The sequence below is a fragment of the Monodon monoceros genome, unplaced genomic scaffold, assembly GCF_005190385.1.
Source record: "Monodon monoceros isolate NGI ecotype Baffin Bay Population unplaced genomic scaffold, NGI_Narwhal_1 Super_Scaffold_19, whole genome shotgun sequence".
In the NCBI taxonomy this organism is placed as follows: domain Eukaryota; kingdom Metazoa; phylum Chordata; class Mammalia; order Artiodactyla; family Monodontidae; genus Monodon; species Monodon monoceros.
The window spans coordinates 29,053,825-29,068,716 of record NW_021703775.1 but is presented as its reverse complement, the minus strand read 5'-3'; positions in this window follow the sequence as shown (position 1 = coordinate 29,068,716).

Below are 14,892 nucleotides of genomic sequence, written 5' to 3'. Positions count from 1 at the left end.
GGGGGCAACAGAACAATAAAGAAATCCAGCTTTGGTCACCACAATGGAATGGATGGAGTATTAGAATCTCTAACGGAGAATAGTTCTGCATTAAACTGTCAGTCTGACTACCTGGTGCTAAGAGAGAGAAAAAAAGTGGTTGACAATTTAAATTTATGAAGCCAGTTTTCAGTTTGAGAGCTGATGCTTAGAGATGCCCTGATAGGACATCAAGGCATCCAGGGAAGCTCCCCAGGCCAGTGAGTCCTATGATGAAGTCTCTCCCAATATCCCCTCATTCTGTTGCTTAAAGCTACTTAATTCAACTGCATAAAGTTGATCTTTATCCTAACGTGCATATTGAAAACAAGTCTCCTGCTACTTGTCTGCATTCCTGCCAACAAAAGTAATTATATATATATATATACACATATATATTTGTAAATATATGTATATGCTTACAATATTATGCTTGTAATAATATATAAATATATATAAATTATATATAAATACATAATATATAAAACATAATATGCATAAATATATAATTATAAATATATAATATGTTATATATATTTATATATAAACATAAATTCCCCCTTAACCAGCTTATAGAATAATAAAAATATGTTTCCTGCTAAACTTTAAGCCAGTGTTTAAAATCTCAGGATAGTTTTATCTCCAAACATCACCCAAGCATTGCAGTCCAATGGGAAGCATAAAACTCATAATTTCCCCTTCCTGTGATCAAACCTGACCTAACAATGCTGGATGTAGAGCTCTCGCTGAAGAGAGGAGAATATGAAAACTTCAAGTCAGAAGATAGAGCTAGAGCTTCTTAAAATCTTCCTGGGTTTGTGTGCATCTCTAGATATCTTTGGCCACAAGCCTAACATTTTAAACCCTGGGATGTCATAAGTGGTTTGATTTTTTTTAAGTGGGCTATGGTGTCATGGAGACTTGTCATATGGCAAGTCTATGAATTATAATGAGGTGCTACATGGTGTCTAAGGGGCTTTTCTAACTGCTTTCCTCAAGCAGAAGGCCACTTTTCCTCTCTCTTCCTTCTTCCTCCTCATTGCTCACATCTTCCGAACGTTGACTCTGTGGTTAATTGGTTTCCCATAAGTTGACCCCTCTCAGTAGCAGAACCACACTGAATGTGCTTTCTGCAAACCACAGAAGACCTACTTGTATTCCTTAAACCTTTCTTTGTGCTTCATTCTTTTTACCTTCACTTAATGCTTCTCTAATGCTCTTCCTTTCTTTATGTAGATCTGAGTCTCTGACCTATATTATCTTCCTTCTGTCTAAAGAACTTCTTTTAACATTTATTGCCAGGCAGGTCTACTGGCAACAAATTCAATTTTTGTTTGTCTGAGAAAGTCTTTATTTCTCCTTCACTTTGAAGGATAATTTTGCAGGGTACAGAATTCTAGGTTGGTAGCATTTTTCTGTCAACACTTTAGATGTTCCATTCCACTCTTTTCTTGCTTGCTTGGTTTCTGAAGAGAAGTTTTTCTATAGCCAAGTTGTTTACCCCCTCTGGCTTCTTTCAGGATGTTTTCTTCATCTTTGATTTTCTGTAGTTTGCAAATGATATGCCTAGGTGTAGGGTTTTGTTGTTGTTGTTATTTGGTTTTTTCTTTTTGCATTTATCCTGCTTGGTGTTCTCTGAGCTCTCTGGATCTGTGGATTAATCTGACATTAATTTGGGGAAATTCTCAGTCATTATTATTTTAAATGTTTCCTCTGTTCCTTTCTCTCTCTCTTTTCCTTCTAGCATTCCCATTATGTGTATGTTATACTTTCTGTAATTGTCCCACAGTCCTTGGGTATTCTGTTTTGGTTTTTTTCAGCCTTTATTATCTTTGCTTTTCAGTTTTGGAGGTTTCTATTGAGATATCCTCAAGCTCAGTGATTCTTTCCTCTACTGTGTCCAGTCTGCTAATAAGCCTGACAAAGGCATTCTTCGTTTCTGTTACAGTGGTTCTGATATCTAGCATTTCTTTTTGGTTCTTTTGTAGGATTTCCATTTCTCTTCTTACATTGCCCATCTGTTCTTGCATGCTGTCTACTTTATCCATTAGAGTCCTTAGCATATTAAACACAGTTTTTTAAAATTCCTGCTCGGATAACAACATCCTTGCCATGTCTTATTCTGATGCTTGCTCTGTCTCTTCCAATTGTGTTTTTCGCCTTTTGGTATGCCTTACTGCATACCAGTTTTTCCAGAGAGCTGGACATAAGGTATCAGGTAAATGAAACAGCTGTAAATAATCTTTTAATGATGTGGTAATGAGATGTGGGGAAAGGAGAAGCGTTCTGTGCTAGGATTAGTTCTCGGTCTTTTAGTGAGCCTGTGCCTCTTTACTGTATTTTTAAAAGCTAGTGTTTTTAAAATTTTTACTCCTCCCTTAGGTGGGAAAGGATGGCTAGAGTGTGCTGGAGTTGGATAATTCCCTTCCTCCAGGTTAATTTTGCTCTAATGATACCCTGGGCTCTGATTAACTAGTTTCCCCTGAGGGCAGGCCTTGTTAGGAAAAACAGAGGGCTCTGGCCATTTCAGAATAAGTCCTGTTGTCCTAAATGCCCACCCCCACCTCCCACCAGAAACACAAGAGGATTTTTCTCCAATATTCACTCCAGGAGCCTGGGTGAGCTCTTGGAGGTAAATCTCCAAAACTGTGGGGCTCCCCCTATGACTGGATGCTCCTGGAGTTTTTAAATCTCAGAGTTGTCTGCACTGAGCCTCCAGAAATTCACCAACTATAGTTCAGATTTCCCTACTGGGCACTGGTTCCCGTGGTGGTTCCACTTGTGGGTCTCTGCTCCGGGCAGCTGAGACTCCCTGTATGGCTGGTCTGTCTCTCCAATCTGGGGGCAGCAATTTGCCTTGTGTCCTCCCCTTTCTTACGGATCCAAGAAGAGCTGTTGATTTTTTCATTCTGTTCAGCTTTTTAAAATTTATTTATTTTTGTTTGTGTTGGGTCTTTGTTTCTGTGCGAGGGCTTTCTCTAGTTGCAGCAAGTGGGGGCTACTCTTCATCGCGGTGCGCGGGACGCTCACTATCGCAGCCTCTCTTGTTGCGGAGCATAGGCTCCAGACGCGCAGGCTCAGTAGTTGTGGCTACGGGCCTAGTTGCTCCGTGGCATGTGGGATCTTCCCAGACCAGGGCTCGAACCCGTGTGCCCTGCATTGGCAGGCAGATTCTCAACAACTGCGCCACCAGGGAAGCCCTCTGTTCAACTTTTTACTTGTTTGGAGGGAGTGGCTATTTCTCAGCTTCCTACATGTGCAACTGAAAACTGCAAGTCCCCCTGCTTCATTCTTAAAAACCTGTACAATGAAGAAGCTACAGCAGGAGATACATCTGGACACGTGGGGAGTGTGGGGTAGGTGCTGTTGCATGTACACCTCTGTGTGTGTGTGTGTGTGTGTGCACATGCACGTGTGTGCTGGGGCACCTACCAGGGATGGCCCAACTGGGTAAGACCTTGCAGTAGGATTCTAATGGTTTAAAAATCCTTGAGGGGCGGCTTCCCTGGTGGCGCAGTGGTTAAAGGTCCGCCTGCCGATGCAGGGGACACAGGTTCGTGCCCCGGTCCGGGAAAATCCCACATGCCGCGGAGCGGCTGGGCCCGTGAGCCATGGCCACTGAGCCTGCGCGTCCGGAGCCCGTGCTCTACAACGGGAGAGGCCACAACAGTGAGAGGCCCGCGTACCGCAAAAAAAAAAAAAGAAAAGAAAAAAGAAAAAAAAAATCCTTGAGGGGGACTAGTAAAATTGCCCTTATTTCTAATTTTCTGAGCAATTAAAAAAAAATCGGTATCCGTGGTTTCACATTAGGAGTGTGAAATGGTTTTCTCATCTCTTTGGGAAAAAGTGATGGCCCTGAGGGTTGTACATGGGAGGGGCTGGTGCCGAAAGGGAAGGGGTGCTGAGTCTGAGCGTTTACACTTCGTTTGGAAATCACTTTCACGTTTGGTGTCCCACGTTTTCTGAGAGTTGTGATCCACCATTTCCTATTTTTCAAGTCGATTAGAAGTCGCTTTATTTATTTTTGTAAAAAAAAAAAAAGAAAAGTCCTTGAACAGCTGAGAGAGAGACAGGAAGGGAAGGTGGTTTGAGGCTGGTGGAACTTTAGATTCAGATGTAAACCCTGGAGGAATTTCAAACCTTTTCCTGAGCTTTATTTTCACTTTCCGGAGGGTTTCCTCAACACTCACCTCCACTATACCCCCAGAAATAGTCATTTTAGGCTGGGGGAGGGGTTGAAGCATTTTCTCAGAAATAGATTGGGTAATGGCAGTTTTTCGTAAAATCTTTCAATATGTGAGGAACGTAAGATACCTTAGACATCTTGGTTTAATTTAAACGTTATGGCTGCAGGCTTATTTGTGGAAAGAGGATTAAGAAACATAACCAAGGGCTTCCCTGGTGGCGCAGTGGTTGAGAGTCTGCCTGCCGATGCAGGGGACACGGGTTCGTGCCCCGGTCCGGGAGGATCCCACATGCCGCGGAGCAGCTGGGTCCCTGAGCCATGGCCACCGAGCCTGCGCGTCCGGAGCCTGTGCTCCGCAACGGGAGAGGCCACAACAGTGAGAGGCCCGCGTAATGCAAAAAAAAAAAAAAGAATCAGAACCAAAAGACATGTGTGGAGGTGGGGTGAAGTAGGTGGCTGACTACAGGATCAGTTTGATGGCATTAACATGGAAGTTGGCGGGGGGCGGGGGAATGACAAAATTAATTTACAACGTATGGCCAGTGTAGTGTTTTCAGTTTAAGACTTCTGGTCCTGTTTAAAGACTCAACGTGAAAATAACTTCTCAGGATTCCTTCCGAGGCTCCGTGTTCGTTGTGCAAACAGAATGCAAGCCTCATTCCCCGAAAGACTGTGAGGGAAAGTGAGCATTGGCCATGCTACGCACCTCCATTTCAGGGCCCACCCAAATGGCTGCATCTTTACAAAACTCTCCTGCTTCCGCCACTTCCCCAGGTGCCCTGGATATGGATTTGGGAAAGCTTTCGCTGGCCTCCAATCGCTGCACGAAGGGCTTCTGCCTAAGACACCCAGCATCCCTTACAATTCAGTGTGATCTGGGGCTGACATTATTCTTGAGTCATCCTCGCTTACCACAGTGAGGTGAGCAAGAGGGAGGGGCTTCTTTTTAAAAAACAAAATCTATCTGCAGTGTTTGCAGGTGGATCATAGATTCCACCCTCTGCTATGCATTGATGATGCCCGGTAAACTGAACTATATAAAGCACATCAAATGCTCATTCAGGAGCACATTGGATAGCTTGTTCAAAAGATGCTTGCAAAGTGTGTGGTTGGAGATGGGCCTAGCACAGAAACATCCAGTGTAATGAGGGCATGTTAATCTCTTTGACCTTCAGCCCTCTGCAGTCTCTAAACCTAGGTTAGCCTGGATTCTTTAGAATTGGGCCCAAAGGAACAGGGAACGCTATTTTAAACAGTTAAAAAAAAAAGGTATGGGGGCAATGTTAGTCTCAAAAATGGTCAAGAGACTCACCTTAGCTGTAGGCCCCTGTATAAAACAGAAATTTAGGGAGTGGGTAGGAAGGGGAGAGAGGGGGTGAGTCACTGCGAAAGGATGCAGGATTTCTTTTTGCAGGTGATGGGAATGCTCTAAAATTAGATGGTGGTAATGGTTGCACAACTTTTTGCACTTACTAAAAATCGTTGAGTTGTACCCTTACAGTATGTGAATTTTACCACAGTAAAGCTTTTAAATAAAAAAAAGAATGAAGAAAAGCAGATTATGGAGAGCTATTACAGATGCAAAGAGTGATCACTCTCATTTCTCCTGCAGGATGAACAGCTGCGGATAACCCAGCAGAACCCAGAGCCCATCAGAACATCTCAAGAAATTCCACTTTCTCTAAACAAGACCAGTGAGTGGAAATTCCAAAGATGCAGATTCTGTCTTGATATCAGGGAAGGACTTTTGACTGTTACAAAGGCCCCTAAAAGCAAAAAGAATGCTCTATATGAGGGCACTCCCTGGCCCTGTGTTCAAGCACAGGGCTCTACCAGGGACTCTCTATTTCCAGCTCAGAGGTTCAGGGATTCCACTATTGGGATGGGGAGAACACCTTTACCTTCTGAGGCTGCCTTTGTCCATCCAGAAGCCGGATGGTCTTTGCCACATTTCAAATTCACCCGGAATGGGATGTTTGTGTGCTGCTCTGAGATTTGCTGATGAAAGACACCAGAGAGGCACAAAGACTCCCTGAAGACTTAGACTCAGGTAATAACAGAAACTCGGCAGCCCACAGACTGCAATTGTGCCTCCATAATAATAGTAATTAATGCAAGAATAATAATTTCATTTTCAATTTCCTATTGCCACTTCTGTCCTGGGGGGCAGCTCAGAAGCCCAACAGAAAGAACTTTAGCCACTTCTGGGGTGTGGCCTCATAGCAGAATTTTTATGTTTGTTTGTTTTAGCATTTATTGATTTTCCTAAAGTACAAAAGTACTATGTTGCCTGTAAGAAGTTGAGAAAAGGCAGAAAGCAATGAAAGATAATATAAATTAAATGGGAATCCCACAAGCTAGTGCTAACCACTATTGACATATATCTTTTTATATATTGTTTTGAAAAAATAAAAATGTGGTATGTGTTTAGTAAACTGATTTCTAATTTAACAGTATATTTCAGTCTTTCCAAGCCACTAAATAAAACAAATATAATAAATAAATAAATAAAATAAAACATTATTTTTAATGATTGCATAGGATTGTATTATACAAAATATATGTACATATTAATATACTTAATCCATTCTCTATTTTTGTAGATTTAGATTGCTTCTAATTATTTTTGCTATTGGCAAGGAATTTTTTTAGGTCAAAGCCTTTTTTTGAGGCCAAAGTGCTTATTTGTAACAGATGCTCTGGACATGGACCCTAAGTGTAGAATTTCTGGTTCAAAAATACATAATTCAGGCTTTTTATATTTGTTTCCAAATTATCCTTCAAAGAATTTCTGTCTGGTTATGCTCAAACCAGCAGGGTATGAGTGAACTTATTTCCACATATCTTCTTTAATTCTAGGTATTATTGTCATTAGTAAATATTTGTCAAATGGGTAGGTTTACAATGGTATCTCATTCTTTAAAATTTGCATTTTCCTAGTCATTGTTGACCTTGACCACCCTTTTGTTTGTATTTCTTCTTTTACGGGTTGCCTGCTCATTACTTTTGTTCATTTTTCTGTTGGACTATTCATCTATTTTATAAATATCAAGCCTTTGCTTTCCTTACAACCTGCAAAAATTCCCCCCAATTTGTTGTTTGCCTGTTAATCTTATTAAAGATTTGTTTTGATATACAGATTTTTAAAATATTGTCAAAATTTAATAATCTAGTTCTTTTATGATTTGTGTCTTTGGTATTATTCTTAGAAAGTACTTCCTCCATCCAAAATATATGTATGTGTGTATATATATATAATAGTTTTATACTTATATATATATATGTAACTATTTCTTTATTTTCCCTGAGGGTTTTTATAATTTCTCTTTTTACATTCGCATCTTTAATCTGTCTGGTGGTGATGTTAATTTATTGTGTGAAGTAGGAACTTCTTTCTTTTTTTTCCAAATTTTAGTCATTGGGCCAATTATTGAAAATTTTATCTTTTATTTAACTGCTCTGAAGAGTCAACTGTATCATGTATTAAAATTTTATGTATATTTTTTTCTGCTCCTGGACTTTGTAATTTTTTTCATCAATCTGTCAGTCTTAGCTTTTGTTGCTCCCAGGCTATCTCAACTAATATTTTTATTGTAATATATATTGTTTTGTTGTATATTGTATTATGTAGCTGGGAAAATTGTTGCATATTTCATATGAAGTTTATGCTTGGATATTTTACAATTTCTGTAACTATGGTCATTGGGAACTTTTTCCATGAGATATTTTGAAGTAGATATTGCTGATATATGGTAAAACCCTTGACTTTTTAATATATGTTTTAGAACATCACGCTAACTACTCTCTTATTAGTTCAAGTATTCTTTCACAGAAAGCAGAAAAATAATTTATTCCAAAAGATGAAAGGAACTTCCCTGGTGGCGCAGTGGTTAAGAATCTGCCTGCCAATGCAGGGGACACAGGTTCAAGCCCTGGTCTGGGAAGATCCCACATGCTGCGGAGCAACTAAGCCCATGTGCCACAACTGCTGAGCCTGTGCTCTAGAACCCGTAAGCCACAACTTCTGAGCCTGCATGCCACATCTATTGAAGCCCGTGTGCCTAGAGCCCGTGCTCTGCAACAGGAGAAGCTACCACAATGAGAAGCCCGCACACCACAACGAAGAGTAGCCCCTGCTCGCCGCAACTAGAGAAAGCCCACGTGCAACAACGAAGACCCAATGCAGCCAAAAAAAAAAGAACAAAAGATGACAGATCAATCCTGAAGACGGAGTTTAGTATGATTCCATCACATTGGGATGGATTTTCCCTCTGAACGTATTCTTTTTCTGATTGTCCCACTGGAGTCTGGGACAAAACCTTATCTGAACACTGTGTGGTATATTTAAATATATATACTGTTCAAAAAGTTTACTACTATTTTATTTAGAAAACTTCCCCTTGTGTTGATAAAAGAAGTCTGTAATTTTTTTGGTCATTTTTGCCTACAGGGCTATTTTAGCTTTATTTTATAAATTGAGCTTTATTTTATAAGTCAGAAAGACTTACTGTTTTGTATTCTCTGGAGCAATTTTTTTTAAACTTCAAAAAAATTTTTTTTTCTTAAAGGCTTGTAATAACTCTCCAGTAAGTTGTTTGAATCTGTCCTTTCAGAATGTTACATCCAAGTCACTGTGAATGTCCCTCACCAATGTATTCTCTCTCCCATCCTTATAATTTGCATCCCCAGTTCTAATATCTTCTAATATATTTTGCATCCCCAGTTCTAATATCTGAGACAGTGATGAGGGTTGATACTACAAGGTACCCGCCTCAGGTGAAGTCCTTGCAGGGTCTTCAGGCAAGAGGAGACTGCTCTCCCTGCTAAGGGGGAGGCAACCCTTCTCCTGGTGCAGACAATTCAGTGGAAACTAGAGGTTCAAGATTATTAGAGTCATACATACAAACGTCCTCATCCTGTGTCTCCCAGATTCACTCTTTTTGTACAAGGGCCCTGACTCTAACACATGACACCTACTGTGGGTACAAGTTGTCTCTTTCTCTATTTTGCTACCTTTACAATTAGATCCTGGGCCTGATTTTTGACATGGTCTGCCCTGTAGCTCCTGGAAATGAGGGATCTCACTAACTGCTACTATAGAAGCAATCTACCTTACACAGCATGCTTTATGTGTTGAGAGTTGTCTCTGCTGATTCCATCATTTTCTTTTTTAAGACTTTTAATGTAGTTAACAAAAGCTAGACAAAGAATTGACAAAAAAACAAACAAACAAACGCACACAAACAGCAACAAAAAACCCCACCCCTCCTGGAAATAATAAGTGATTATAGCAAGGTTGAAGGATACAAAGTTAATATACAAAAGTCAAGCACTTTCCTATATACCAGCAATAAATATGTGGAATTTGAAACAAAGAGCACAATACCATTTACATTGGGACCCCCCAAAATGAAATACTTAGGTATAAATCTAAGAAAATATGTACATGGTCTGTATGAGGAAAACGATAAGACTCTAATGAATAAAATCAAAGAATTAAATAAATGGAGAGATATTCCATATTTATGGATAGGAAGACTCAATATTGTCAAGATGTCAGTTCTTCCCAACTTTGTCTATACATTCAATGCAATCCCAATCAAAATCCCAGCAAGTTATTTTGCACAAACTGATTCTAAACTGATTTTAAAGTTTAGAATATATGGAAAGGCAAAATACCCAGAATAGCCAGCACAATATTGAAGGAGAAGAACAAAGTTGGAGGACTAATACCATCTGACATTAAGAATTACTATAAAGCTACAGTAATTAAGACAAGGTATGGGCAAAAGAATAGGCAAATAGATCAATAAAACAGAATGAGAGTGCAAAAATAGGTCCACAAAAATATAGTCGACTGATCTTCCACAAAGGAACAAAGGCAATACAAAGATAATCTTTCAGCAAATGGTGCTGGAACAACTGGACAGCCATATAAGAAAAAATAAATTTGGACACAGAAGTTACACCTTTCACAAATATTAACTCAAAATGGATCACAGACCTAAATGTAAAATGCAAAGCTATGAAACACCTAGAAAATAACATAGGAGAAAACCTGGGTGACCTTGGGTATGGTGATGACTTTTTGTATACAACACCAAAGGCATGATTCATGAAATAAATTCTTGATAAACTGGATTTCCTTAAAATTAAAAGCTTCTCCAAACAACAATGTCAAGAGACTGAGAAAACAGCCACAGACTGAGAGAAAACATTTGCAAAGACACATCTGATTAGGGACTCTGCTATCCAAAATATACAAAGAACTCTTAACACTCAACAATGAGAAAACAAACAACCCAATTAAAAAATGAGCCAAAGATCTTAACAGACACCTCACCAAAGAAGATATACAGATGGCAAATAAGCATATGAAAAGATGCTCCACATCATACGACATCAGGGAAATGCAAATTAAAACAACAGTGAGATACTAGTACACACCTTTAGAATGGCTACAGTATGGAACACTGACACCACCAAATGCTGACAAGGATGTGGAAGCAATAGGAACTCTCATTCATTGTTGGTAGGAATGCAAAAATGTACAGCCACTTTGGAAGATGGTTTGGCAGTTTCTTACAAAATATACATGTTCTTACCATATGATTCAGCAATTGCACTCCTTGGTATTTACCCAAAGGAGTTGAAAACTTATGTCCGCACAAAAACCTGCACACAGATATGTATGTCAGCTACATTATTAATTGCCAAAATTGGAAGCAACCAAGATGACTTTCAGTAGGTGAATGGATAAACAATGGTACATCTAGGCAATGGAATATTATTCAGCTCTAAAAATAAATGCGATATCAAGCCATGAAAAGACGTGGAGGAAACTTAAATGCATATTACTAAGTGGAAGAAGCCAATTGGTAACGGCTACACACTCTATGATTCCAACTATATGACATTCTGGAAAAGGCAAAATTATGGATACAGTAAAAAGATCAGTGGTTGGCGGGGGTGGGAGTTAGGGGAAGGAAGAATAGGCAGAGCACAGAAAATTTTCAGAGTACTGTAATATCATACTCTGTAGAATATTGTTATGATGAATCCATGTCATTATACATTTGTTCAAACCCATAAAATGTACAATACCAAGAGTGAACCTTAAGATAAACCATGGGCTTTGAGTGATTATGAGTGTGTCAATATAGGTTAATCATTTGTAAAAACTGTACCGCGCTGGTGATTGATGTTGATAATAGGGGAGGCTATGCATGTGTTGGGGCAGAGGCTATGTGGGAAATACCTATACCTTCCTCTTGATTTTGCTGTGAACTTAAAACTACTGTATAAAAAATAAAATCAAATCTTTAAATAAACCCCCACCAAAACAGGTGGGACAAATATTAAGTTGATATAAACCCAATTATGTTAGTAATTTCATTAAACATAAATGAATTAAATACTCCAATGTAAAAACTGAGATTTTCAGAGTGAAAGTAAAATCCAAAGCCAACTGGGGGAAAAAAAGCAGAGCCTGAGACTAAGGCTTAGGTATGATTGTTAAGGAATGTAGCTCTAGGGGTTGGGATAGGAATGAGGGAAGGATAGGGAAAAGAAACAGGGAAAGAGGAAGAGTCAAAACAGGGATGTGTTAACAAGTTGACTAACTGCTACAGAGCTCTGCATCCCAATGGATGATCTAAGAAGCTTTGCAACATGCAGCTCAGGTCCTTGCTCCTGGGGAGAGAAACAGGGAAGCATTTATCCACTGGGTCCCCCCACACTTTGTTGAGGTTGCTCCAAATGGCGTTAACTACTTCTTACCCAGATTGAGCAGGCAGGGTCTCACTGGCATCCTACACTGAGGGAAGAACTGAGGCCCAGAAGATTCCAAGTAACGTCCAATAGACCATCCAAACACCGTGACTGGAAGTTTTCTTCCAAAACTTTAAAATTTTCTTTAAGGATTAGTAATCAGATTTCTAACTCCCATTTCATTCATTTTGGTAATTTACATGTTTGAGAATCATCCCATTTCATCGAGATCCTCAAATAGGCTAGCATAGTTTTTTTCCCTCTTTTTTTTACTATACTTTTAGGAGGGTGTCTAATTTGTTATTTTTGGTTTTATTTTACAGAAAGGAGCTTGGATTGAATTATTAATGCTACTTTTCTGCTTTTCAAATAATTAATTTCTGCTTTCATTATGTTAATACCTTTTAACAGCTGTACTTTACATTTATTTTACATTAAAAAACTTTCCTTCTTAATCTAAAATAGTCACCATAGAAACAAAGAATAGAATGGGGGTGGGGTGGAGGGAGAGGGAAATTGGGAGATGTTGGTCAAAGGGTACAAAGTTTTAGTTACGCAAGACGAATAAGTTCTGGAGATCTAATGTACAGCATTAGGTAATAATACCACATTGTATACTTGAAATTTGCTAAGAGCGTAGATGTTGTGTCCTCACCCTCCCCCCACCACACACACACAAAAGAAAAAGAAAATGGGAACTATGTGAAGCGATGGATATGTTAACTAGCTTGATTGTACTGACCATTTCACAACGTATACATATATCAAAATATCAAGTTGTACACCTTAAATGTGTGCAATTATTATTTGTTAATTATACTTCAGTAAAGCTGGGAAAAAAAGAATATACAGACACTGAAGGCTGTTGGATAGAGGCAGGTGAATAAAAGAGATGAAATCACCCTAACACACAGTAAACAAATCAAAACTTTCCTTCTTGAAATAAATGCTTAATTCATGTATTTTCAATATTCCTTTAAAAAAATAATAATACAGTAATAGCATTTTAGAATATGATTTCTTTTCTGAGTACAGCTTTGTCACATGCCAGAAGTTTTGAAACCCGGTATTATTATTACTGTTATTTTCAAAACAGTAATTACATGTTTTATTTCCTTTGTTACCCAAGAGTTATTTACAAGAATATTGCTTAATTTCCTGGTATTTAATATTTTTCTTACTAATTCGTTGTTTTGCTGGATTATGGTCAAAGAGAGTTTAAATCTAAGAATTTATTGAAATTTCTTTTATGACCTATATATGACCTTATAACCCATGGCTATTCTAAAGGAATATGAACTAGGTATTTGTGGACTATAAATTTTGAAAAGCTCATTGATTATATTATTTAATTCCTTTGTTTGTGTGTCCACCTGATTCATCAAAGGGCATAAAGAAATGGTAAAGTTTACCATTACAATTATAGCCCTAATAGTTTCTTCTTGATTTCTCAGTTTTCATTTTTAATATTAGACACTATTTTATGCAGAACATAAACATTCATGAGCATATCTTTGTGATTTACATCACATATTGGTAGAATATTCTACATAATGTTTTTCTTGAATTCTTCTTTGTTTGATATTAATATTACCATCTGTATTTTAGTTTTGGCTTTGTTTTCATTAACGCACTATGTCTTTGTCATCTTTTTAAAAAGAGCTTAATGGGTCACTTTATTTTAGGCTTGCCCTTTCTCAACAACATATATTACTCAGATTTCTGTGGAGAAAATAGAAACCACCTTATGTGTTTCAAGTGGAAAAGGACTTAATACAGGGAATTTTGTGCTTATGGAGGCCTTCGGGGCATCTGGAGGAGTGGAGGCTGGCGGCATCCACGGAATTATTGGTTCCAAGTTACTTCATGGGGATCAGGAAGCTACTGCTGCTGCTGTCAGCACAACTGTCTCTCATCCCTCCAAGTTAGTGACCAGCTGCTGGAACATGGTCCAATCCGGCTGCTTAAATGTGTTTCTTGTTACCCAGCAGCAGGAAAATGGCCTCCACCTCACCTCCACCTATCAAAGCAGCACGTCTTTGTCGAGGACATCTTATTGGCCCAACCGACTTAGACCCAGTACCCTCATTCTGAAGGCCTTCGAAAAAGGTAATTTTTAGTTTTACAACCTCTCCAAATGGAAAGAGGCTGGAATGGAAGTTAGGAGAGCCAATCCAAGAATCTGCCACACAATAACAGAGTGTTGGATTTATCTTTTGGAATTATGAGAGCCCTTTTGTCTCAAATGGGGAGTAGGGTAGCCCAGTCACATTTATTATAATTGATAATATCTCTCTAATCTCCTTATTCTTATGCTAACTTGCATTTCTGCTCTTCTTCTTTGCCTACCTTTTGTTTGTTTTTCTTACTCAACAGTAATTTTAAAGTTTTATATTCTACTTCATTCTACTACTGATTATCTTCAGATTAAATATACATGAAGGAATATATATTTAGAATATATATATATTTAGGTTAAATATATATCTATATACCCACACACATATATGTATATAGATATCTTTTTTCAAGATCAAGCATAAATTAGCATCTATTGACAAGTGTACTAGTCAGGACCCTTACTGGCAAATAAGAGAAGCCTTCTGCTAAGTTTTAGGATTTTAGTGGAAGGCTCTTTGGTAGATTACAGAATTGGTGGGAGGCCTGGAGAGTGAGGCTGGGCAAGTAGGCAGGAGGCCAGGGACCTAGAACCGGGTCATACCCAGGACCAGCCTGTTTAGTGTGCTGCCTCTGCCACCACAGCCCCAGGGCACAAGCCTCCTGACTCCTCCTCTAGGTTAAATCCTGGGGGGGCTTCCTGTCTGCTGAATTTAGGCCGCCCACCCGGGCTCTAATCACCTGGGGTCTGGAAGAACTGTATTTGGCTTTTTTAACGCCAGTGGAGTAAGGCTGGTCTT